General features: G+C 42.4%; 1 long non-coding RNA gene across 1 annotated transcript; it reads left to right on the plus strand.

Annotated features, from left to right (window-relative positions):
* Window positions 1-24,148, plus strand: LOC109306459. The gene is made up of 3 exons (XR_002100002.1): window positions 1-117; window positions 3,182-3,256; window positions 24,009-24,148. It is a non-coding gene; the product is annotated as an uncharacterized LOC109306459 (long non-coding RNA).

Genomic DNA, 24,148 nt, shown 5'->3' on the forward strand with positions numbered 1-24,148 from the left:
TTGACTGGCGTTGACTGACAGCAATGGCTTTATAAAACATCACAGCAGTGGCTTCGTGTGGCAAGTGATGCGTTTTTCTTCTTCATCACACAGTTGTTGACACTTTGCCTATATGTGGTAGGTGACAGTGATTCAGCCAGGGCAGCAACAGTGGTGAGTAATTGGAAAACAGGCAGGCATTGTCTGTGACTGAAAGCCCCTGGTGAGAGCAGTGGTATGTAAACAGGCCTGCTGCTGCTAACCTGTTGGAACAATGTAACTTCACTATGATATTTCTTAAACCTCCTAGTTAAATGACTGTTAAAAAAATATGGCTAGATGCAAGGACACTGCAATCATGTTGCTTCCTTTTTTATTTGAAGAACTCATTATAGACAATTTGTAAGAGTCGATTGCATAGTGTCAGGCTGTAGGTGCATCATTATGCAGATTTCTGTATATAGGAACATTTTTATATAGATATATGCATGCATATATATGTGTGTGCATATATATATATAGTCAGAAATTCCCATTTCATGGTAAAATAAAAGACAGATTTTAGCAATCAGTTACAATAGTGATTTTCTTTAGTCTTAAAATTTATACCTAATTCTGAATGTTTCTTCAAATTCAATGACTAATACAAAAACAAATAAACAAACATAAACATGTATGCCATTCAGGAATAATTATGTTTAGGTACTCTAACATGTTATTAATTTCTTTAATTTCCTGTAATATACCACATGCTCTTGAGGCTACCAAACATAACATACCAAAAAGAGATCTGTCAGAGTTTAGGAATTGTTCCAAATATTCACTGAGTTCACTGACCTATCAGTGAAAATGGTCAGTATTAGATGTGTCAAGGGAATGAGCAAGAACACTGAAATGCTATAAGCAATAGCAAGAGTAGCTAGAGAGAGATCTGTTTTCTGGAATATGAAGATTTCTATCTTTCCCAAATCTCTTGTTTTCATTCTATTTTATTTTAATATTTGCTATAAAAATGCATGCTGTAGGGTTGGTCCATGGGCTAGATTGAGCCTGTGGGCCCATATTGCGCCCATGGTCACACTCATGCATTCCAGATTGGGTCTACCACCCCAGCCTCAGCCCTGGCTTCATGCATGCCAGAGCAAGCTTTTTACCCCAGCCTCAGTCTTGCACATGCCAGATCAGGTTTGGGCCCTAGTTCCAACCTAGGGACCTCTGCCCTAGCCCCAGCACCATTTCAGGACCACTACTCCAGCCCTTGCCCTGGCCTTGACTTAGTGTGTTCTGGATCAAGCCCTCCACTCCAGCCCTGCACACACTGTATTAGACCTGCTGCCAAGCCCCCAACCCCATACATACTGGATCAGGCCCACCACCCCCAGCCCTGTGTGCACTGAATTAGGCCTGCAGCTAGATCCCATTAATGGGGGCATGTAATCTGTCCTGTACGCCTTTCAAGATCTTTAGTGGGGGAGTGGTGGTACTGTTAATTGCCACCCGCCCCCTGCCACCAAATGTTCAGACCCTTGGAGTCCCACAGGCTGGATCATATGGCTCCGCAGGCCAGATCTGACCCTTGGTTCAGGGTTGAACACCCCTGAACTAAGGGAACATACACTGTTCTTCAATGTTAAAAAAAATCTGGTGACTTTTACTTTTACTTTGGCAAGTGTCAACATCCTCATGTTTTTTAAATGAGATGTGAAATCTGTGAATGATGTGTCCTCTATGCCAAGGATGTGGTTGTGAAAAATTATGCATTTCAAAAGTCCCCCCCCATGAAAATACATGTATATTTGGTGAACTTACACACCTTTGAAAATCAGTCTTCACATACTCAGCAAGGACTCAGTAGAGTTTAACAATTCAGATATTAAAATATCCTGTCTTTCCTAAGTATATGTCGAATCCCCTTATACTGTGGTGTAATCCAGAAATGTGTGTACTTCCCTACAGAGCAATTTACTCTGTCCTCCAAACCAGGAGTACAAGGATGAAGGCAGATTCTTGTTTGTAAGGATTGTTCCTGGCTGTTACAGACTGGGGTTGGACTGGACATTGGAATTTAGAGGAGGAAGCCCAAGTCTCCTGTTGTGTTAATGACCCTGCATGTGGCACCCAGGCAGCACAGATGAGCAATCCACCTGATTCAAATGCAGGGGAAGAAGGGTAGACACTGCTAAGAATGACAAGGCAAAATAGACTGGGATCAGGAGTCTACAGACTCAGACAGAGGTTGCCTGGGGAAGAAGACAAGACTAGGTGGAGAAGCAGAAGAGAAAACAAAGAGAAGTCAAGGCAGTGTGTGGGGGATGAGAAAGAGCTGGGGATTACTTGGTCCAGCTCAGCAAGAAGACTGAACTGGGAAACAGTAGGGCAGTCTCTAATTTTTCACTAGCTTGACTATATAGTCATTTAAATAACAACAACAGCAACACTGGAACTTGATTACTTACATTCATATTTTCCCAAATAAAATAAGCCAGCCAATGCATTTCATCTGCATTCCTGCGAAAATACCATTTTTGCAAAAAAGCAAAATGATAATGGACACCAAAGCATACTGAAAAAGTGACATTTTTGAGAATAAATGTACCACTTTCATGCAGCTCTGATCTGCCTATCTGTAATTGTGAAGGACACCACAGTTGGTTTTAATCCAATTTTACTCAGAAGATTAAGTAGTTTGAAATATTCAGTGAGATGTAGCAAAAGCAGGCTATCGGTCACATTTTATTGGGCTTTTTTTAGGAAAGCACAGGCTGGAGGATTTAAGGATACAACAACAGCATCTGTGTGGGAAGTAAGTGTGTGAGTGGGGAGGGGAATCAAACACATAATAAAGGGTGTATACACATGCTCAACAGCGGACATGGGCAGGTGTTCCTGCGAATACTGAGCTCCCTGCCATGCTTATGCTCCTGTCCACTGGAGCTCAGCCACAGGACCTGCAAGCAAGCTGCTTTATTCTGCTTCTCTTGGTACACTCCCTCGAACTCCTGAACATGAGAAGTCCAGAGGGAGGCCTGCTACTGTCCACAGGCCCCTATAGTGATTTCCTATATTCCATCCTATAGCTTTCCACTTCCAATTCTGCTGGTATTTACTTCTTTCAGAGCATGTTAGAGGTTGGAGGTGAGCAGATTAAAAAAAAGGAAAAAGAAAACTCATTTCTCAAATATTAATCTCTTCTCATCTCCAGCTGCATGTAAGCTTTTGGAGGATTGTGTTCAGATAGGTGCAAGAGAAATGTGTACAGAAGATGTACAGGAAAAAGGTAAGACACCCTCCTGACTTCTTTCTGCTTATGGCTTCACTGCAGTCATTGCAGTGTGATGTAGCTTAGACACATCTGAGCATTAACTGTATACAAGCCAGCTCAGGTACCAGCCCTAGCCTAGCTACACCAGAAGAGGACTCAGAACAGGTTAATTCAGTCTGCTTTCTGGGCATATTTTTTAGCCTGCAATAAGCTCTTTTTTGCTGTAGCTATAGTGCTACTGGAACCCAAGGTGGTTTACTAAAAGCTACTGTGCTATAAGATACACTGTGCTACAGTATAAACACACCCTTTGTAGGAGTGCTGGAGAGTCAAGTCAGACACCTTTCCTTTTGAAAGCAGTGATCCATTTGAAGTAAAACAGTGATGAATATACTTTTCGTTTTTTAAATCTCCTAGCTTGTTCCATGAGCTAGTGAGATACTCTGTACCACTGCTGGGGAGCTGGCATCTTGTTCTTTCTGTGTGATCTTGCTTCCTTAATTGTGCTAAAAGTCCTTGTCACAGCTGAGGAGAGTGGGGAGAATACAAAAACTCTGTAGTTTGCCTAAAGTGCAGAAACATCTGGTTGAGTCATGAGTGGCTTGTTGGCTGAGTTCAGCAGGGGAGAAGCTGGCAATTAATCTGAAGTGTCACTAAATTCGATGGAAATTGTAACAGAGGGTTTCTTGGGACACAAAGGTAGCTTCAGCAGCCAAAGTTTGCATATGTTCCTTTTTTTTATTAAATTATAAAAGGGTTTGCTGCAGTAAAATGCAAAATGTCCCTCAGAAAAGCTCTAGTTGCTGAGTGTAACCATAAATGTTGACCCATTTTGTGGAGGTAGATGTGTCACTGGAGATATAGTGGTATCTGAAGAAGAATGAGATAGCTGCAAATGCATAGCCCTGGGAAAGGGCAGTTATTAGTCCACCTTCCTCAAAATATGCTCTGAGAGATTATAATTCACTATGCCTTGGGCTAAATTTGGCATTTGGATGCAAACTTCAAAGGCTAAATTTACATGTACACTTACAAGAGCAGAATTTGCCCTTTATGTCCCTTCCTTCTCAATGATTTCATTTCATCTTTGCTAACCATCTGGAAATAAGCTGGTATCCTATGAGAAGCTAGTGCTCCCTAGAGAATCAGCAAATGCTCCACAGACTGAAGTCCGTATTCAACAAAACCTGATAAATATAATGAAATGCAGGATTAAATGAACAAATCTCTGCTATACTCTTTTCCATCGTCAGGTGCTGCAAGACACAAGTACCTAGACATCATTCCTTCTGGCACAGTACTGACCTGATCCAAAATCCATTGATCCCAGGGGAAGCCACTACATTGACCTAAGTGTGTTTAGATCAGGCCCACAAAGTCCAAACTAGCCTAAGACCTGTATATATATTTTTTTTATCTGTGTTGAAATATCTTCACATTAAAACTACAGAATTTATTTTTCAAATGTTCCAGATGCACTTCCTTTTGACCCAAATTTGTTAGTTATGATTTGGACAATCCCGATTATATCCCATTCTTAATTGATGGGACGTGTATTGATGTGTGAGTCACTTGCACTCCATTTTTATGTTTTTGACAGGTGTTTAAATTATAGTGTCCCAGCTGTAGAAAATAATTGTTTCATTTTGGTTCTTCTGCTGAGAGACAAAATTTTTGCAGGCTATAATTCTCTCTGTCCAGTCACTTTGCATCACCTTTTCTCAAACAAAGTTGAAGTGGTAACCCACAAGGTATTTAACTTTTCTGAAATTTTTAGCTAGGTGAGAAAATGGTACAAATTCTGAATACCACCAAAAAAATATCAGTTTTCTACCACTTTTTTTTCTGTTTTTCCCCTTGTTTTATATTTGTTGTATTATATGATAGACCATCACAATTAGGACCATGCTTTAAAATGTTTCTGCAGCTTCACATTAAAAAGCAGACACACTTTTTATCGGTTCATTTTTATTCCCTTAACTATTTGTACCTTGGTTATTTGTAAGCTTTCAAGTGGACATTAAATAAATGAACTACAATATTCCCACTAATAGCAACATATTTCACCATCTTCTAAGACATCTTCTGCCTACATATTAAAGCCCTGTAAAGCTACATAGTTCTTATAATTTAGACAAAAGGTTAAAACTTCTTCCATTGGATTTATGTGTACATGAGGTGCTCTGAAGGGATCCCACATGGATGTGTTTAGAAAGGTAGACAAGGTAAAAGTGGGGGGAAAGGAATGGAGATCATAGGAAGAAGTGGTAAGACATTGGTAAGTTTCTCAAAATCATTCCTCTGAAGGCCTAAGTTTATGGGTTAAAATTATATACAAAGGAAAGACACAGGCCAGAGTTATATTAATATTATTTTGCGTAAATGTAGCTTACTGTGGAATTTGGCCCAACATACCTTTTACCTCCCAAATATAGAACATGGGACTTGGGCTATGGACAGAGATTAGACATAAACCAGTTTAAGTGATGAGAAACTGATTTAAACCTGTAACAAAACAAATATTCAGTCCACATAAACCAGTTTGAAAATGGCTGAAACCAGTTTGAGATAAACTTGGTTGAAGGTAGTATCAGACTTAACTCATTTTGGGTCAAACCAGTTTATGCAATGTCTGTCCCAGAACCTTTACTGGTTTAACTTAAATCAGATTCCCCCAGCATCCCAGCATGCTCTCTTGGCTGTGCAGAGCTCTCTGCTCCACAGCAGGGCTGGCCTCTCCCTTCTGCTCCCTGGCTGGAGCTCCAGCAGAGACTTGCAGGCACAGCAGGGTCTTCCTGGCTTCCCCATGCCCTCTTCCCCCCCCTCTCAGCACTTGCTGCTTAAGCAGAGATCTCTTCCTCCTCTCTCCTAGCCAGTGTGTGATATGCTGGTTAATGCCATGTGAGGGAGATAGGACAGTGTTCATTTAAGGCTTTCTAGAGCTAATCAACAGCTCAGCTAGTAATGTCCCTGCATTCCTTCTTTGGAAAAAAGATGTTTAAGAAGAGCTTGAACTAATGAGAGAAGCTTTGTTTTCTGACGGGGTGCCAAATGCAGATAATACAGCTGTTAAATGCTCTGTTATTAAGGAGGGTGGAGGACCCCTCCTTGATCACAGCACCATGTAGGGGGTCTGACCATGCCCCCCTCAGCTCAGCCCCATGGAAGGCAAGGGATGGCTGTTCTAGTGCCCCCTGTCTTCTAGCCTGAGCCACTGCAGGTATGTGCTGGAATTTTTTTTCAGTCCACAGGGGACACCTGTGCAGTTAGATTAACCTGGAAAGATTTAATCAATTCAGGCTCAGGTTTTATAAATGTCTGTCCCTAGCCTGAGGGTACACAGGGTTTCATAAAGGGTTTATACCTGTAGGACATGCTACCTGCTTTAGTAAAATGGTCAGAACCCTCCTGAAGTCTCTCGTTTTCAAGCATATAGATAAACACAAGGCAGTAAAAGTTTCCTGAGTCTCTGATTCATAGAGTCATAGATTGTTAGGGGCTGGAAGGGACCTCGAAGATCATTGGATCTGGCCCCCTGCCCCAAACACACACACTCTAGGGAGGAAAACAGCTGGGATGAAGTGAGCCTACCAAGATGATTTTCCAGTCTCTTCTTGAAAACCTCCAGGGTAGGTGACTGCACCACCTCTGGAGGGAGTTTATACCACAATCTGGACACCCTGACTGTGAAGGAGTTTTTTCCTGGTATTAAGGAAAATACAGGAGTTTGTATCCATTGGTCCTAGTCTTCCCCAGGGGTGCCCTAGTGAACAGTTGTTCACCAAGCTTCTGATGCACTCCTGTGATATATCAGTAAGCCACTATTAAGTCCCCTCTCAATCATCTCTTCTTTAGGCTAAAGAGGCATAACTGGTCTAAGTCTCAAAGGATCTAAAGGATAAATACATAGGTTAGGGAAAAGCTTCTTCTCCTTGTATTTATACTTTGCCCAGGCACTGGGGTAGGGCGCACCTTCGGACTCAAAGTATTTATAATATAGTTTTAACAGCATATTTTGAAGGAAGAATAAAACCCTGGTAAATAAAATATTTTCCTTAAGGAAAATCTTTCCCCAAATCATATAAAATCATTTAAAGAGTGCACTAATTTCTTCTATGTGGGGTATTTGTTTGAAGTTGTTGAATTTGCCCCTTGGCTACCTTTAAATCTCATTTCTTATTCATTACCAACCTAAATTAAATCCACAATAAATTAAATCTTTAAACATTTTTGAGGGGGAGGGTGAACATGGCACTTGGCAGTCAACCAGGTTAGATACATGGCAGTCAGCCAGGCTCCAGGGAATAGTAGTTTTACTGAGTTATTTTTAGGAATCAGAAATACTTTTGCCAGATCCACTCATCAGTCAATATCAAAATTTGAAGATGGCAAATAAATGTATAATGTTGTAAAACAGGAGTGTAAGATTTTCAACACTTCTCCTTTATGCTTCATTCCCAGTTCAGGGAAAGAGAGCAAGTTCTTAGGCATGAGGCTTTTATGTCCCAGAAAATGCATCCAAAATCTGATCGTTTCCTTCCTTGCAAATTCCTCCCTACAGCAGCTTCATCTTCATCCTCATTTTTCCTTCTCTATCCACAACATGACAAGCAATTGTGCTATTATCAGAGATGTAACTAGGAATTTAGATATCCTAGGCAGAATGCAAGGACCTGGGGAAGAGGGGACAGGGGCTTGTGCACTGTTTATCCCACCCTAGTTACGTTCAGGGCTATTAGGGTTTTCTCACTTTTCAGTCATTCTCCATCTGTATAACATGATCTATCAGCCACAGAAAGTCTGCAATGAATGAGTGCATCAGTGAAAAGCTCCAAACTGGTCAGGTTTGCCCATCACTATAGTGGCTGTAATGGAATATACTGGTGAAATGTAAACTAGTCATGAAACAGTCAAAATCACGAAGTTAAATTTGTTTAAAATTTAAAGCTTCTATGCAATGTCAAAATTTTCATGATTCAGCACATGTCCTAAGTGTTACATATTTTTACTCTCTCTATCCAGAGGCATTAGTCTAATTCCTTGGTTTATTATACTCCTTGAATTTCAGTATCTCATCCATTTTAATCTTTATTTTTTTTTATTTAAACTTTTCCATTAGTAATCTTTCTTATTCTTCTATTCTTTGTTCCTTTTCTAAAAGCCTCTCCTCTCTGACACCTTCTATAATTTTGAGGTCCTTAACCTTTTTCTCATTGGTGAAGCATAGGGGGTGCATGTGGGTGCACATGCACCCCCTGAGATCAGCCATGCACCCCCAGGAAGCACCAGCCATGAAACTGGAAGTCCTGGTGGAAGTGCACTTCCGGTTTTGCACCTGGCTCAGAAGGTGATGACCTGTGAGGAGGACTTCCCCATGAGCGAGCGGCCACTGGGGGACCCCCCACCCCTGTCAGTGATCTGGTGCCCCCCAGACTCAGGAGGCACCGGTCACACATGCTTTTTCTACAAGTATCAACTGAATTACTTTTTAATTTAGGGCTTGGCCCATGTCCTTTAAATTTAGTGAGCATCTTAGAATTCAATGGTCTCTGGGTCAATAAAGTCCATATTTGTGTTTTTCTTCTAATGTCAGATCTTTGCACACATCCTGCAAAATCCCACAGGCCACATCCTTATGTTTTACTCTCTCATGCAAAGGACTGAAGGTCTGTTGAATCTAACTTTTTTTGCTTGGTTTCCTTGCAGGGTGGACTTTAAGACTAAGTACAGGCAGTTGAAAAGCCCAAGGCTGAATTACTTGGATCATCACAGGTTAGTCTAAGCTGCATAGACTGAACTGATTAACAGGTGAACAGACATTCACTTTTGATTACAGAAATGCAGCCACATGCCTGAAGTGGCCCAGGCCAAAAGGTGGGAGTGCAGAGGGGCAGACTAAAGCACATCTCCCTGCTCAGTTGGATCAAACAGTTTAGGCCAAGGCTAGCCCACCCACCTTCCAAGTGTTTTTTTGGGGGGGAGTTGCAAAGCATCCTGGGATACTGGGGAAATGTGGGTTAATTTGAATCTAGAGGGGATCTGGGGCAGAAGTTCAGTGCAATCTAAATCAGTGAAGTCTGATACTACATCCATTCAAATTTATCTTAAACTGATTTCAGCCATTTTGAAACTGGTTTATGTGCACTGAAATTTGGTTATGTTACAGATTTGAGGCAGTTTCTGATCACTTATACCGATTTATGTGTCATTTCTGTCCCTAGCCTAACAGAGGATTGCTACGTTGAAATGTATTAATTTCATAAATTATATTTAAGCAATTTTTGATATTACACCTCCCCCAAGTTGACCCATTCTGATTTTTTGTGGTTGATACAATCACATTTTCTTATTATAATCTTTGCCTCTCCCATTTCTCTGTGCAAAAGATCCATACAAATAGGAAATGAAGCTGAGAAATGTAACCTAGTCAGGAAACAGTAAAAACCACAAAGTTAAATTTGAGAATGGAGGAAGACCTTATTTTCTTAATCTTCAGTTATGATTGTGGTAGATTTACCTGTTATTTCTAAAGCAGTAGATACAGAGAGATTTATACAGCTAATTTCACTAGTTGCACAGAGAAGTTAGAAGTACAATGCAGAAGTATACTTTTTTCCTTTTAATATAGCCTTTAAATGCATCTTATGATGGTCCTCATTTTGCATCTTTTGTTCAAGTAAAACTCTATTGACAGCACTGGCAGTTTTCCAATAGAAAGACTGTTACAAGGACCAGATTTTCTAGATTGCTCAAAAGAAATAGGTTTCAATTATTAAAAATCAAAAAGCCATTAGGTTCAAAGTATTTAGAACACTTAGCTTAGGTTCCTAAATGATAGCTAGCTTCTGGAAACTAAACTATTTTGAAAATTCAGCCATTATTTTCACTCCTGCATTTCAGATTTGCTTTTTGAAAACAGAATACAATTCTTATTTACACTGAGTCCCTTTTACATCTGGAAGTTGCCAACAGCCTCAAAGTGGGAGAAAATTATAATTACACCCTCAGTAGGTCTCTCTAAACAGCTAGAAACATGTACATTAAGAATAACAGACTTTCTTAATGCTGCAGTCAATGACCTCTTACATTCCTTACTATGCTTGATTTTTTTATGGTCATTGGGTGCTTACACAAATTACATTTTTTGCATGATAAGATCCCTGAAAGTTCTCTACAGATGTAACATAACATACATGCATGCATGCAGAGTGCTTTTAAAATAGTCAATCACATGAAAAATTAATCTTCATCAAATCAGGTATTACATGAAGATGCTCTAAAACATCCCCTTAAAAGTTAATTTTTTGTGCTTGGCAGGGCTGGGCACTTGCTCTGGTGAGCACCAGTGCTGTCACTAGGAGAGAGAAGGGAAGGAGGAGCGGGAGAGAATAGCAGGCAGCTGCTGGCTGGGCTTGCCTGCCCTGAACTAGAGGGGAGGAGGCAGGGTAAAACAGAACCCCTTCATCTCACAGCCCACCCCTACAGCTACCCTTGCTTGCAGGCCCAGCTTGACTCCCCTCAGTACCTCATGTGTGATAGCTAGAAGGGGCCATGAAGGAAGGGGGGCACACTTCCCCCACCCCACACCTGGGTCTCTTTACAGTGGCAGCAGCAGCTACCAACTCAGCTTTGCCTGGCTGGAGCTGGCAAGGGATTGGAATGGAGCCCTTTCACCTTGTACACCTGGCCCAGCTCCCCCTAATACCCCATCTGGGGTAGCTGGGAAGGGCCCATGAGGCAAGGGGGCTCCATCTCTCCCTGCCCCCAACCAGCTGGGGCCAGGCAAAGCCAAGAGAAAAGCTGCCTGATGCACCCTCCTCCTCCTTCTCCCATGTCTGCTGACAGTCCTAGAAGTGGCAGGGGGAGAGGGCAAGGCTGGAGAGAGGGGCAGTTTTGCAGCATCCTCAGAGGCTGCTGGAATTCCCCTGCCTGCTGTCCAGGTCCAGTGCAGGCAGGCCTGGAACCTCCCCCTCTCACCCGCAACCCAACAGGTAAACATCTGTTGGGTTTGGGGGGCTCTAACTCATGGCACTCTCTGTACAGTGTCATGAGTTAGAATTCAACTGCTATGTATCTGTAGGCAACCAATTCTAACCATACCTACAGTTCTTTTTTAGCAAGGTGCAATGTGTAGGGGGTGCACTTGGGTGCATGTGCACCCCTGAGCATGGCAGTGCATCCCCTACAAAAAGGCTGTTGACAGTGCCTGCAGCTGGTCACCACCTGCTACCACACTGTCGACACCACCAGGTGCATCTGTGGGTGGTCCATGATCCCTGCTGGCTGCCACCAGCACTGCTGGCAGTGTCTGCAGGTGGTTGTAACCCCCCACCCCACTCCACCCCACCCTGCCGCTACTGAAAGTGCCAGTGGCATCTGCAGAAGCTCCCCCACTTACCACCACTGCACTCCCACTGTGCTTCCACTGCTGCTGCTGCTGCTGTGCCCCCGCCCCCAGCCTCAGGGGGCGTATGTCATTCATGGCTTTAGCGACTCAGTTCTTTCTTTTCATTTTGATACAGATCCAAGTTGGCCTCTCCTGTGCATAGGATATCTACTTCTTGTTTAATAAAACTGACTTTTTATTAACAATTCCTGTAATATATTTTATTCTGGTTTTGTCAGTTATTTTTTCTTTTATTGTAAGCCATCCTGGGCCTTTTTGGGGAAAGGTAGTATGTAAATAAGATAAATAGATAAATAAAAACAACTATGACTATTTGGACACACATGATATTTTATAAATATAAAGGCACTTACAAATGGAACTAAGTTTAATTACATTAACAAAGGATCTGTCCATGTTAACATTTACTGGTACTAAGGGGTTTTTTTATCAGATACCCCTAAAATTACTCCAGAAACATTTACTCTAGTACTTCTGGCTGCTGCTTATTTTGCTTATTACATTAATCATAAGTGTCTTGCTGTGTACTTCTATTGTCCTATTTTTTGTATCCAGCTGTTGCAACTTGCCAAATACTTAGATTACACACATTTTTCTTTATACATGTATACAGTATGTAGAACCATAGTGCCTAGTTAGATTTTTTTAATGAATTATTTCATTTTTATGCATATAAGCACAAATACTTTAATGTAATTATTTATATTATTTTTGCACTATTTTGCAATTTTTTTCAGGTTTTTATAAAACAAAGAACCAAAATTTGAAAACATTTTTCCTTACTTTTCAGCAACTGGATACCCATATACTTTGATTCAAAACTAAACATTTCCTGATTTTCATCACTGAAACAAGTAAATTTTGGTTTAAATGAAATTCGATCTCAGTTGATCTCAGCCTCAGTTCCCCATCTCATTTATTTTCAAACTAAACTTAGACATAAAACAGGGGTGGGAAAGTAGCCAGTGCAGCCAGCAGCCGGACTCCATTTCCCAGCAGCCTGTGCCCTCATTTGGTTTAATTTTGGTTTAAATGAAATCATTTTTTTCTTTTTTCCTTTTATTCTTTTTCTTCTTTTTTAAAAATGAAATTGTCCATTGCCATTCCCTTCTGTGCCCTCTCTCATTATTTATGTCTTTTTTTCTATTTCCCTATAGTAGAATTTAGATTTGAAGGGAAAGAAATAAGACACCTATCTCTAATTCCTGTCTCATCTCTTGAAGACAGAATTTGTCATGGTAAAAATTAGGTTATACTTGGTCTGTTTGAAAGATGCAGTTTGGTGTAATTTAAAATAAGTAACTTAATTCACAGGCTTAGTCTCCTCTTGCCTATTGTCTTTTCCAATTCAGAGTTGTCATAAAATTTACAGTAGGCATCATTAACTGGGTAGCACCTGCAGCATACATTTTTGTAGGTAGCACAAAGATTATATGCAAATAAAATAAAATAAGTCTAATCTTCTGGAAAATACTGAACTCTAAAATTAATCAAAGGAATTACTTCCTTGAGGTCATTTATACATTACACACTTTTCTTGAAAGGAAACATGATTAAATTATGTATTTACTGTATATCTTAATATACATTTTCATTGGGGATCTTTGCTTGATCCAAGGTTGAATGTCTTCTTCAAAAATGAAAAAGAAAATCTAATAAAAAACTAGCACTTATAAACTGAGCACAGTACTTTCAGGCTTCAAGGTCCATCAGTCAATAATAAGAACAAGCCAGGATGGCAATTCACACATCATGTCAGAATATTTAGTTACTTCATGCGATCTGAATTTTAATAATAATCTTTAATCTTCACAATACAACTTCATTTGATATCATATATACTTTTCTAGCTTGACAATAGGAAATAAAAAAGAAGAAGAAATCCTAAGAAAGGGATAATGTTGGTATCTTTGTGGTACTGTTATGCCAGGGGTCATCAACCGGTAGAGCGCATGACTGATTGATCATGAAGCCTCTGACAGTTGATTTCAGTCTTAGTCCCCTTCTCATTTTTTTCCCAAACTAAAGTTAGGCATAAAACAGGAGAGAGAAAAATGGCCAATCCAGCCAACAGCTGGACTCCATTTCCCAGCTGCCCCTGCCCTCATGGCTTGGGCCAGTCTCCATGGAGACCCCAGCTGCACCTGCACTGGAAAGCTCAGGTTGGGGTCACCATGAAGACCAGCCTGAACTGCCCTGGCAGCACGCATGACAAAGCAGTGCAGGGGGCTGCTCCAGAGCTTCTGGGAATTTGCAATGGGACAGCCTGCTCTGGAGCCAGGGTAGAGCCACAGTCTGTATCCTCCATGCTCTGGGCAGGGGTACGCAGCCAGGGGATTGCAGCTCTGTCCTGCCTCCTTGCTTACAGTGACAGCCTAGTCTGGAGGAGGCAGATAATGTGAAGGTATAGGTGTCACACTAAGACTCAGTAAGTAGGGAAAATGTATAATGATTTATATTAAGCACTTGATTTCATTTTTATATAACATAAATATATACTGTTATTTCAACATTTTATTTGAGGTAGATGCTGGGTTGCACTTGAATTCAAAAAGTGGTCTGGTGCTTAAAATGATTGGAGACCAGTGTGTTAAGGTTGAAGGTGCTTAAGGTTAAAGACCACCATTGTCTGGCCAGTCATTAGAAAAAAAAAATCTACCAGCACTGAGAAACTTGTTCATACAAGAGGACTTTATTAGAGAAGGAAGATATGTAAAGGTGTTTATTCTCATCCTCAGCCTCTTTCCCTTGCCATTGGACATATACTAACTGTTACATATTATGGAAAATCCAGCTTCATAAGGAATGGATGTCCCTACCTGTAAAAGCTGCCATGAAACTGGAAGGAAAATTAGAATTTATGTACTGGTAAAAACTACATTTTTTATTCTGATACTTCTGTAGGGATGATAGAACAGATGATAATATAATTTACAAATACAGCCAGGAAGTAGTTTTTGCCTTTGTAAATGATGCAAGAAGCCTTCTTTCCCCACAAGAAAAACAAATCTATTCAATGAAACTTTGGCTTCATGTCCTCTAGTTCCTAACATCCTGAACCTAATGGACACCTAATATTAGAGGATAGCTACCAAAGGAATGATACATCTCTCCAGATGTGTGAATTTGTTCAAATAAATGAATAACCAATTAAAAACATAATTCTTCTTAGATTTTATAACAGATTTTATCCTAAGAATTATGGCAAAGTTCTACCCTGACTTCAGTGGCTAAGTTTTATGTTTCATCCTTGCTTTTGTAACCTTCACACTAGACTACTGCAGTGTGCTTTGTATGATGCTAACATTGAGGACTGTGCAGAACATGGCAGATCACCTTCTGACAGGAGGGGAGGGGTCAATGGAAGAACATTACTCCAGTACTCCTGGCTGTACTAGCTTCCAATAACTTTCAAGGTACAATTCTTGACCTATAAACCATAAACTGCCTGGGTTCTAAATACCTAAGGGACTGCCTCCTTCACAGAACCACAGAAAATTAGGGCTTGGAGGGCCCTCAGGAGGTCATCTAGTCCAAATCCCTGCTCAAAGCAGGCCTGTCCCCAACTAGATCATCCCAGCCAAGACTTAAAAGGTCAAGGTCTTAAAAACCTCCAAAAGGTGGAGATTTCACCACCTCTCTGTATAACCTGCTGTAGTGTTTTACTACCCTCCTAGTGAGAAAGTTTTTTCTAACTTAAACTTCCCTTGATGCAACTTGAGACTATTGCTCCTCATTCTGTCATCCGCCACCATTGACAACAATCTAGATCCATCTTCTTTGGAACCACCCTTCAGGTAGTTGAATGCTGTTATTAAATCACCCCTCAGTCTTGTCTTTTCCAGACTAAATAAACCCAGTCCCCTCAGTCTCTCCTCATAAGTCATGTGCCCGAGAACCCTAACCATTTTTATTGCCTTCCACTGGACTCTTTCCAATTTGTCCACATCCTTTCTGTAGTGTGTGTATGGTGGTGGACACAGTACTTCAGATGTGGCCTCCTCAGTGCCAAATAGAGGGAAAGCATCACTTCCCTCTATCTGCTGGCAATGCTCCGACTAATGAAGGCCAGTATGCTATTAGCCTTCTAGACATCACGGACACACTGTTGGGTCATATTCAGCTTATTGTACATTGTAACCCCTAAGTCCTTTTCTGCAGAGCTACTGCTTAGCCAGTTGGTCCCTACTCTGTACCAGGGCATGGGATTATTCTCTCCCAAATGCAGGACTTTGCACTTCTCCTTATTGAAACTCGTGAGATTTCTTTTGGTCAAATCCTCCAATTTCCCTAGGTCTCTCTGAATCCTAGCTACACCAGCATATCTACTACTCACCACAGCTTGGTGTCATCTTCAAACTTGCTGAAGGTGTACTCTGTACCATTTTCCAGGTTATTGATGAAAATATTGAACAAAACCAGCCTCAGGACCAACCCCTGGGGCACTCCACTTGATAATGGCTGCCAATTAGATACCAAGCCATGGACTACTGCCCTCTGGGCCCAATGATTCAGCCAGGTTTACCTTCACTTTACAGTCCATTCATTCAACCTAAACTTCCTTGCTTGTGAGAATGTTGTGGGAGATCAAATCAAAAGCCTTGCTAAAGTCAAGGTATATGACATCCACTGGTCTCCCCATATCCACAGACCTTGCCTGTGAAGAATGAAATGAAAAAAAACATTGAGTACTTTAGCCTTTCTGCATCCTCTGTCACTAGATTGCCTCCCCGATTTAGTAAAGGACCCACACTTTCCCTGAACCTCCTCTTGTTGCTGACATACTTGCACAAACCCTTCTTGTTCCCCTTCACATCCCTTGCTAGATACAACTCCAGTTGCACTTTGTCCTTCCTGACTTCATTTCTGCATGCCTGAACAATACTCTTATACTCTTCCCTAGTTGTTTTTCCAAGTTTCACTTCTTAAAAGCTTCCTTTTTGTGTTTAAGCTTATGGAAGAGTTCCCTGCTAAGCAAAGCTAGTCTTCTGCCATACTTGCATAGGATTAGCCATACTTGCTAATCTTCCTGCACATCGGGATGGTTTGTTCCTGCACCCTCAGTAACACTTCTTTAAAGTACAGCCAGATCTCCTGGACTCTTCTTCCTCTCAGACTGGCCTCCCAGGTGATCGTGCCCATGCTGAGTGAGTCAAACTCTGCTTTTCTGAAGTCCGGGGTCCTTACTTTGCTGCTCTCCTTCCTTCATGTCCTCGGGATTTTGAACTCAATCATCTTGTGGTCACTGCTGCCCAAGTTGCCACCCACTACTACATTTGCCACCAATTCTTCCCTGTTTGTGAGCAGCAGAACAAGAAGAGAATGGCCGCTAGCTGGCCGCTCCATAACAATGCAGGGAGCTGTCCCCAACACTCCCCCAAAACTTCTTGGATTGGTGTACTGCCCTCCCACCATATGTCAGGGTGATTGATATCCCCGATGAAAACCAGCACCTGTGATCAGGAATATTTTGCTAGCTGTTTGAAGAAAGCATCATCCACCATGACCTCCTTATCTGGCGGTCCAAAGTAGACACCCGTCATGACATCATCCTTGTTGCTCTCCTCTCAGACCAAAGCCAGAGACTTTCAACAGGCCTATCTCCAGTTTCATACTGGGTCTCTGAGCAATCATACAGGTCTTTTATATAGAGAGCAACTCCTCCTCTTCTCCACTGCATGTCTTTCCCAAACAGTTTATACCCATGCATGACAGTCTTTCAGTCATGTGAGCTATCCCAGCAAGTCTCTGTCATTCCAATCATGTCATACCTCTATAACTGCATGAGGACTTCCAATTCTTCCTGCTTCTTTCCCAAGCTCTGTGCATTCATGTACAAACACCTGAAGTAACTTGCCAATTGCCCTTTCTCAGGAAGATTGAGAATGCCTCCCCTGTTGCTCCCTCCTGTTTGCACTTCCTCCAAGTCACCCACTTCTCTAATTCAAGTCTTTGGTCTTTATCCACTGGCAAACCTAACTTAAAGCCCTGCTCACTAGATTAGCAAGCCTGTATGTGAATATGCTTTTCCTTCTCTTCATTATGTGGGTCCTGTCTCTTCCTAGCAATCTGTCTTCTTGGAATAACATCCCATGATCAAAGAAGCCACAGTCCTGCTGGTGATACCATCTGTGCAGCTATGCATTGATTTGTAGGATGTTACTGTGCCTTCCTGGGCTCTTCCTCTTGACCAGAATGATTAAGGAGCACACCACCTGAGCCCCTGTCCAAGTCACCCTTGCACTCAGAGTCCTGTAGTCACTTTTGATCTACTCAGGGTCTCCCCAGGTAGTATCATTGGAGCCCATATAGATGACCAGCATTGGGTAGTAATCTGAGGGTCAAAGACATCTCAGATCTGGGCTCTGGGCAAGCACCAGACCTCCTGAGACAACATGTCAAGCTCACGGATGGATGCTTCCATCCCCCTCAAAAGGTAATCTGCAACCACCATCACCTGTTGCTTCTTCTTGGTGGCAGTGGTCTCAATTCTTGCAACTTTGGGGAGGCCTGGCCTCTTCTTCTCCTCCATTGCTAGGATCCATATCTGTTTTCAAGGCGAACTGCTGCAGGGGGACATGAAGATTTCTGCTTGCTGCCAGAGGTCTCAAGCTTCCAGCTTCCACCTTTCTGGCAGTCCTTGTTCTCTCCCTTCTCTAGCACTGTCTTTGGCAGTCGTTCTTCCACAGTCCTACAGAGCTTCATCACTGAATCAAATTCTCATTGTGCAGGAGGCTTTGGAGCCTTGCCAACTCTTCCTGCAGCTCTCTTGCCTGTTTCCTGAGGGACACCACGAGGATGCACTGCTGACATTGCAGGTAGTCCTGCAACTGACTGTCCCTGGAAGGAACTGGAGCTGCAGGCTCCACAGCATCAAACCAGGACCTGGGTAGAAGTGTTGACAGTTGGCAGTTCTGCCTGGACTGACATAGGTGCAAGCAGAAACAATGGCTGTGGACCTGACATTGTTACGTCTTCCAGCCATTTCTCTGAGTTTGTTAGTCTGCCACCTCTCTCTTGCTGCCCTTCTTCAGGCAGACCTCCCCTAGCAAACTCACCTGTAGGCTGGCTTGTTTACTGCTCATTGGTCCCAAAAGGTTCCTTTTCCCCTGCTTCCTGTCACCAAGACTATAGGTTCCCTTTCAAAGAGAGGACTGGCACACTGCTTGCCCTGTTCACTCACTTCCTGATCACTCAGGGAGTCTCCTTTTATATGGGTCTGGACTGGCTCCATCCCTCATTAGAACTTTTGTCAGACTAAGGCAGCAGTCATTCAGGAACCACTCAGCTAGCAGCACTCAAACTGCTGCTCAGAGCACATGCCCACCAAACAAACACTCAGCAAGCCAAACACATACGCCGCCCTGGCTCCCTCACCTTCCCAGAACAGGATCTGGTGCCTGGCTTCTCTTCCTTTCCCCCTTCCTTATCTTGCTTCCATGTGCTCCATCAAGGTTCCTAAAGTCAGCCAAGAGTGACACCCTGCAAGTACCATGTGGGCAGTAAGTTTGCTTATCCAAAGCACATGGGATGTTATTCTTGGTTGTTGCTCCTCAGCTCTGGAACTCCCTTTCCCTTGAGACCTGCCAGAGCCTGAGCTTGCCTATCTCCTGGAAGTGATGTATGGCATTTTTATTTGGACAGGTTTTTACCAGATGGGGTTACATTTTGTGTATTCTTTTGGGTACTATTTTATTGTTTTATTATTTTATCTGTTGTTTTATTGTAAGCTGCTCTGAGCCTTTGTGGGGAGAGCAGCATAAAATACTGCATAAATACAGCATAAAATGCTATAATTGAAGGAAAGAACCTTGGCCCTACCACTTGCTTTTCTGTACTTTGTATATAATATTTATTGAATAAATAGCAGGAGGATGTTTTCTGGTCAATAAGAAGGCAGTGGCCAAGAGCTAAATGAATGTCTCTTCCCTAGAAGGGCAGGAGCAGTCATATCACTGAGCCAATTTCCTTCTATCCTGCTTTTCTCCTGGCTCCTTATGTGTTCCCCTCTGGGCTTCTTACTGGGCTACCTACAAGGGGAGAACTGGAACGTGCCTTTTTGGAAGTACCTAGCCCATGGCCTTCTGGTTACCGCATTTTGCTAGGAGCAGGACATGGAATCCTCTCTGGGTGAGAGAGGGAGTCTTAGATGAAGGTTTGTTGTCCCTTGGCTACATGCCGTAAACAACAGATTCTTGAGTTCTGGTATCAAATGATTGCTAACTGTGGTTTGTTTGGGACTTAACCTGCATTACATGAAAACCCCAGTGATTCTAATATGTTCTGGACCCTTGCAATGCTCAGAAGGAGAACACAGGGTGAGAACAGGTAAGCAAAAATAAATGTCCAACTTAAAAGAGTGTATGAGTGATAATGTCACAAAGAGCTCAAATAGGATTTAGCCTCTACTGTAGTCCTCAGTGAACTGGCTAAATTCTAATGAGGGTCATGGATTATGACACTTTTGCACCTACCATTTCTTACTGATTAACTTGGTCTCCCACTGCTCAGGAACTAGAAAAGGCACTTCATTATGCTGAAGCCAAAATGAAGGTGCCTACAAGTTCGATCTAGAAGCTCAACATCATACCTATTGATATCCTTAGTGTCACAGGAGCACCAAGGTGTCCTGTGCCATGTAAATGAAGGTAACAGAGCTGTCAATCAGCAAGGCAGCTCAGCTGTCGGTTGCCATCACAACCAAGCAGGTCAGGTGGCCAGAAGGGGCAGGGCCAGGCCTTTATAAACAGCCCAGGCCAGAGCCTGACCAGCAGTTCCCCTCTGGTAGCTGCATGAGCAGCTGGAGTTGTGGGTTGCAGCCTTGTCATGCTGACTGGCTGCGATGATGCTAGGGATGAGAACACCCTAAAGGGAGGTATGGTTGGGTGTCCTAGAGGGGTTTAGAGTTTACATTATGAGTGGGGAGGCTCTGTGTTGTTTGTGTTGTAGCCAGTTGGCTCGGGTTTTGGTTATAGTTACACCGGAGGACCGGGTGAGGCTGTAGGGGTGCGAGGAGGCCTCATGGGGGCTCCCCAGTAGCTTGGGGGGTCCTGGTGCCCAGTGGGGCACAGTGTGTGGTGCCAGTGTGGCACAGCGGTTTGCACCGAGAAGCGTGGCACAGGCCCCAGAGTGGGGCAGCGGGCATGAGAGGCACGGCACAAGGCCCCAGAGGGGGCGAGAAGCCCAGGAAGTGTGGCAAAGGCCCAGGAGGGGGGCGAGGAGTGGCAGAAGAAGCTGCAAGACAGGCCCAGTGGGGTGATGCCTGGTCACGGCAAGTCCGGGGCACCGGTATCGGGGTACAGGTTGCAGCAGCAGCCCAGGGGCACTGGTATCAGGGTGCAGGTTGCTTAACCAGCCCGGGGGTGCTGGTGAAGGGGTGATAGGCATGTGACCGACCCAGGGGCGCTGGTAGAGGGACTGCCAGTTGGCAGGACAGGCCCAGGAAGATTGGAGAGGGGCACCGGGGAATAACAAGCCCCAGGGGTGCTGGGTGGGTGACAAGCCCGGGGTGCCAGAAAGGGGCACCAGGGCAGGACGAGCCCGAGGGGCACTGGAGAGGGCACCGAAGGGCAGGGGACCCAAACAACATCCAAGGAACAGCTGTGAGGCTTGGGGTGTGCTAGAGGGGAGGTAGGAGGCATACACTGCCCTTAAGGCAGGGGTGTGCTGGGGCACCCCTTACGGAGTAGGGGTAGTAACATGCACCGGTCACCAGGGGATAGAGGCAGCCTCCCTTATGAACTAATTGTCATCAATTTCTCACCCGCCACGACTTTGAGGGTGCTGAGTCCACCTGAAGTGGTGGTAGGGGGTGCTAGGGAGTTCATGGCCGCTCCTAGGCCCCACTCCCTCACACTTAGTAACATGGAGTAGCAATTCATTTTGTGAGTACTTCCATTGGTTTTGGCTATTTCCATGAAAGAGTTTTTCAGCTCTAATGAACACTCAAAAGTTCAAATTCTTATTAGAACCCTAGCTTCAGAAGGATTACTAATAGAAAGTATTATACAGGTCCGGAAATCTATCAGATTGGTCTACTGACACTGACTTGATTTTTATGCTGTACTTCCAAAAGGATGGCAAAATCTGTTTTGAAAGGACCTCTCATGAAATCCATTCACTCACGATAAAGTAGTTGTTTACCAGAAACTGCCCATAAGCATTTCCCACTCTAAGGTGGTTAAATTTAGACATGGTTTATTTTATTGGATACCTGAAACAAATTTTCTTTTTCTCTAAAGGGTGCCAAGAAGTAAAACAATGCTCTTGTTACTTTGGCTGGATTCTTTCTTCTGCCTCTGTGTAATGGGAGTCAACCTGTTAATAAAGGCATTTCAAAGGCAGCCTTTGAAAATGAAGCCAAATGAATAAGTGATTAGGTTTTTTTTCTAGGGAAATCCTTGTTTCATTCACTTTTAAACTCAGTTTCAAAACCAAACCCAGGTATGATCCTGCCATAATCCAATATGGAAAAGTTTTCATTAAAATGAAAGGGAATCTTAAGTTTGAACAGAATGGAAGTTTATTTTATAAAATGTATTTGAAAGCATTGAGTTTATCTGCTCAACAATTTTAAATCTCTGGACAATCTAGTCAGTTACTTTTATAATTAAAATTGTTTTCAAACATCGTTGGCAATTTTTTTTGTGCACAAGCTATTAATATTTTACTAAGTATTCTCAGCTGCCTAGCACTTCATTAGGAAAATAAACATTAAGATTTAGGTAATAACTAAATAGTGTATTTATCATTTCTGTTTTGTTTTAAGGACACATCTTTGAACCCTTTGGTGAGAGCAGAGGAAGAGATGGCAGAATACATTTCAAGACCAAGGTTAAAGCATAAATTACACAAAAGATGGGTTTAAATTAACCTGGTCTCTTATCCTGAGTGTTTAGAGCAGAGAATAGGAAGGATATAATTGCACTGGAGAGGATGTAGTACATAGCTGAGCTATCAGGTCACAAGATTCTGAGTTGTTCGGAAAAGCTAAGTGAGTTGGCATTACTCTGACTGGAAAAAGAGGAGACTTTGAGGTGACCTCAGATAAGTCATTAGAGGTATTCCCAACCCCCAAATTTGATCCAAATCCAAAATGTCATATAGTTTGTGTGCAGAGTCTTATTCGGCCTACTATAGAGACAGGAGTTAGGTGAGAAATAAGATCCAGATTCAAAACTTAATACTTGCAGGTATCTAGATCAGGCCTATATGAATGCTACATTGCATGAGATCAGAAGAAGAAGGTTAATAAACTAACCTATTATCCAGAAGCAACCAAAAGGCCAGGCAGCAAGAGCTGCCAAAAAATATTCCAGCTCAATTAGTAGAGACTGGTATCTAAAAAGGGGCTGGGTACTACCTTCAATAAGTTCTGCAAGAAGAACCAGCAAGACGGTAAGAATTGAAGGGCATCATTGTGAGAGCTGAAAACAGGGAAAGATATAAGAATTTCAGGGAATCTTGAAGACGGATTAAAAAGCAGACTGTAGCCAGTTAACATGGGGTTCCTGGAACAAGAGAGATGAGGTCCAAGTCAATGACTACATTGTCACAGTGTCCATGGCTCACTTCACTTTGGGTTACGTTTGCACTGTTTCTTACCTTAAGGAGTTTGACCTAAGGGCATATCTACACAGCCCCTGTGTAGGGATAGGGATTGTTTCAGTAAAATAAACCATGTTTATTCAACTAATATTGTTCCCCAATATTTGCTAGATGTAGTGTAAGTGTGAAATTAAAATCTCAGTAGAGTCTGGTGACTGTCCTCCATCAAGAGCCACACTAATCGCACAACTTCAGGTAGAGTACATAGAATACATATGGTGTTTACTGCTGAGCAACCCCATCCCCCATCATTATCAACAATAATTTATTGCTAATTTAAAGATGATAAACTATCATCTCAGAGTAGTGCAAACATACCTTAACTGTTAGACAATAATGGTATCCAAAGATGTGCTGGTGTTCCAAGACTTACCAGAAAAGGGGTGCTTTGACTACCAGCTGCAGTGCTGACAGACCCACATATCTAGAATATTATGACAAGGAAATTGCTACAGCTTAACTATTGTAGTTATTGCAGTTATAAGACAAACAGAAGAGTGAACATAATCTAAACACCTTATGAAAGAAGATAAGTTTTCAGTCAAATAGGAAGAATTTTTCACACAAGACATCAAAACAAGGACAGGGTACTTTACAGGTCTAGATTCCTCTGAAGATAAGAATTTGCAAACTAGCTTGAGGTTACTACAGCCAGTTAGCCACAGCAAACATTTGCACAGAACTGCTGAAGTGCTCCAGTTATTTGTTGTTGTTGTTGTTTTTTTTGTTTTGTTTTTTTGTTTTTTTTTACAGGGTAAACCAATTGTGTAGGATTCCTGATGACCTCCAGCTTGTAAGAGAAGAGGTATCCTTTGAAGTAAAGCTTCAGCAAGCATCTGAGTAACTTGTCTTCATTTCAGCAACTTCTGTGAATTAAGTAGGTTGTAAACCAT

Source organism: Crocodylus porosus, unplaced genomic scaffold (assembly GCF_001723895.1).
Source record: "Crocodylus porosus isolate Cpor-Errol unplaced genomic scaffold, CroPor_comp1, whole genome shotgun sequence".
In the NCBI taxonomy this organism is placed as follows: domain Eukaryota; kingdom Metazoa; phylum Chordata; order Crocodylia; family Crocodylidae; genus Crocodylus; species Crocodylus porosus.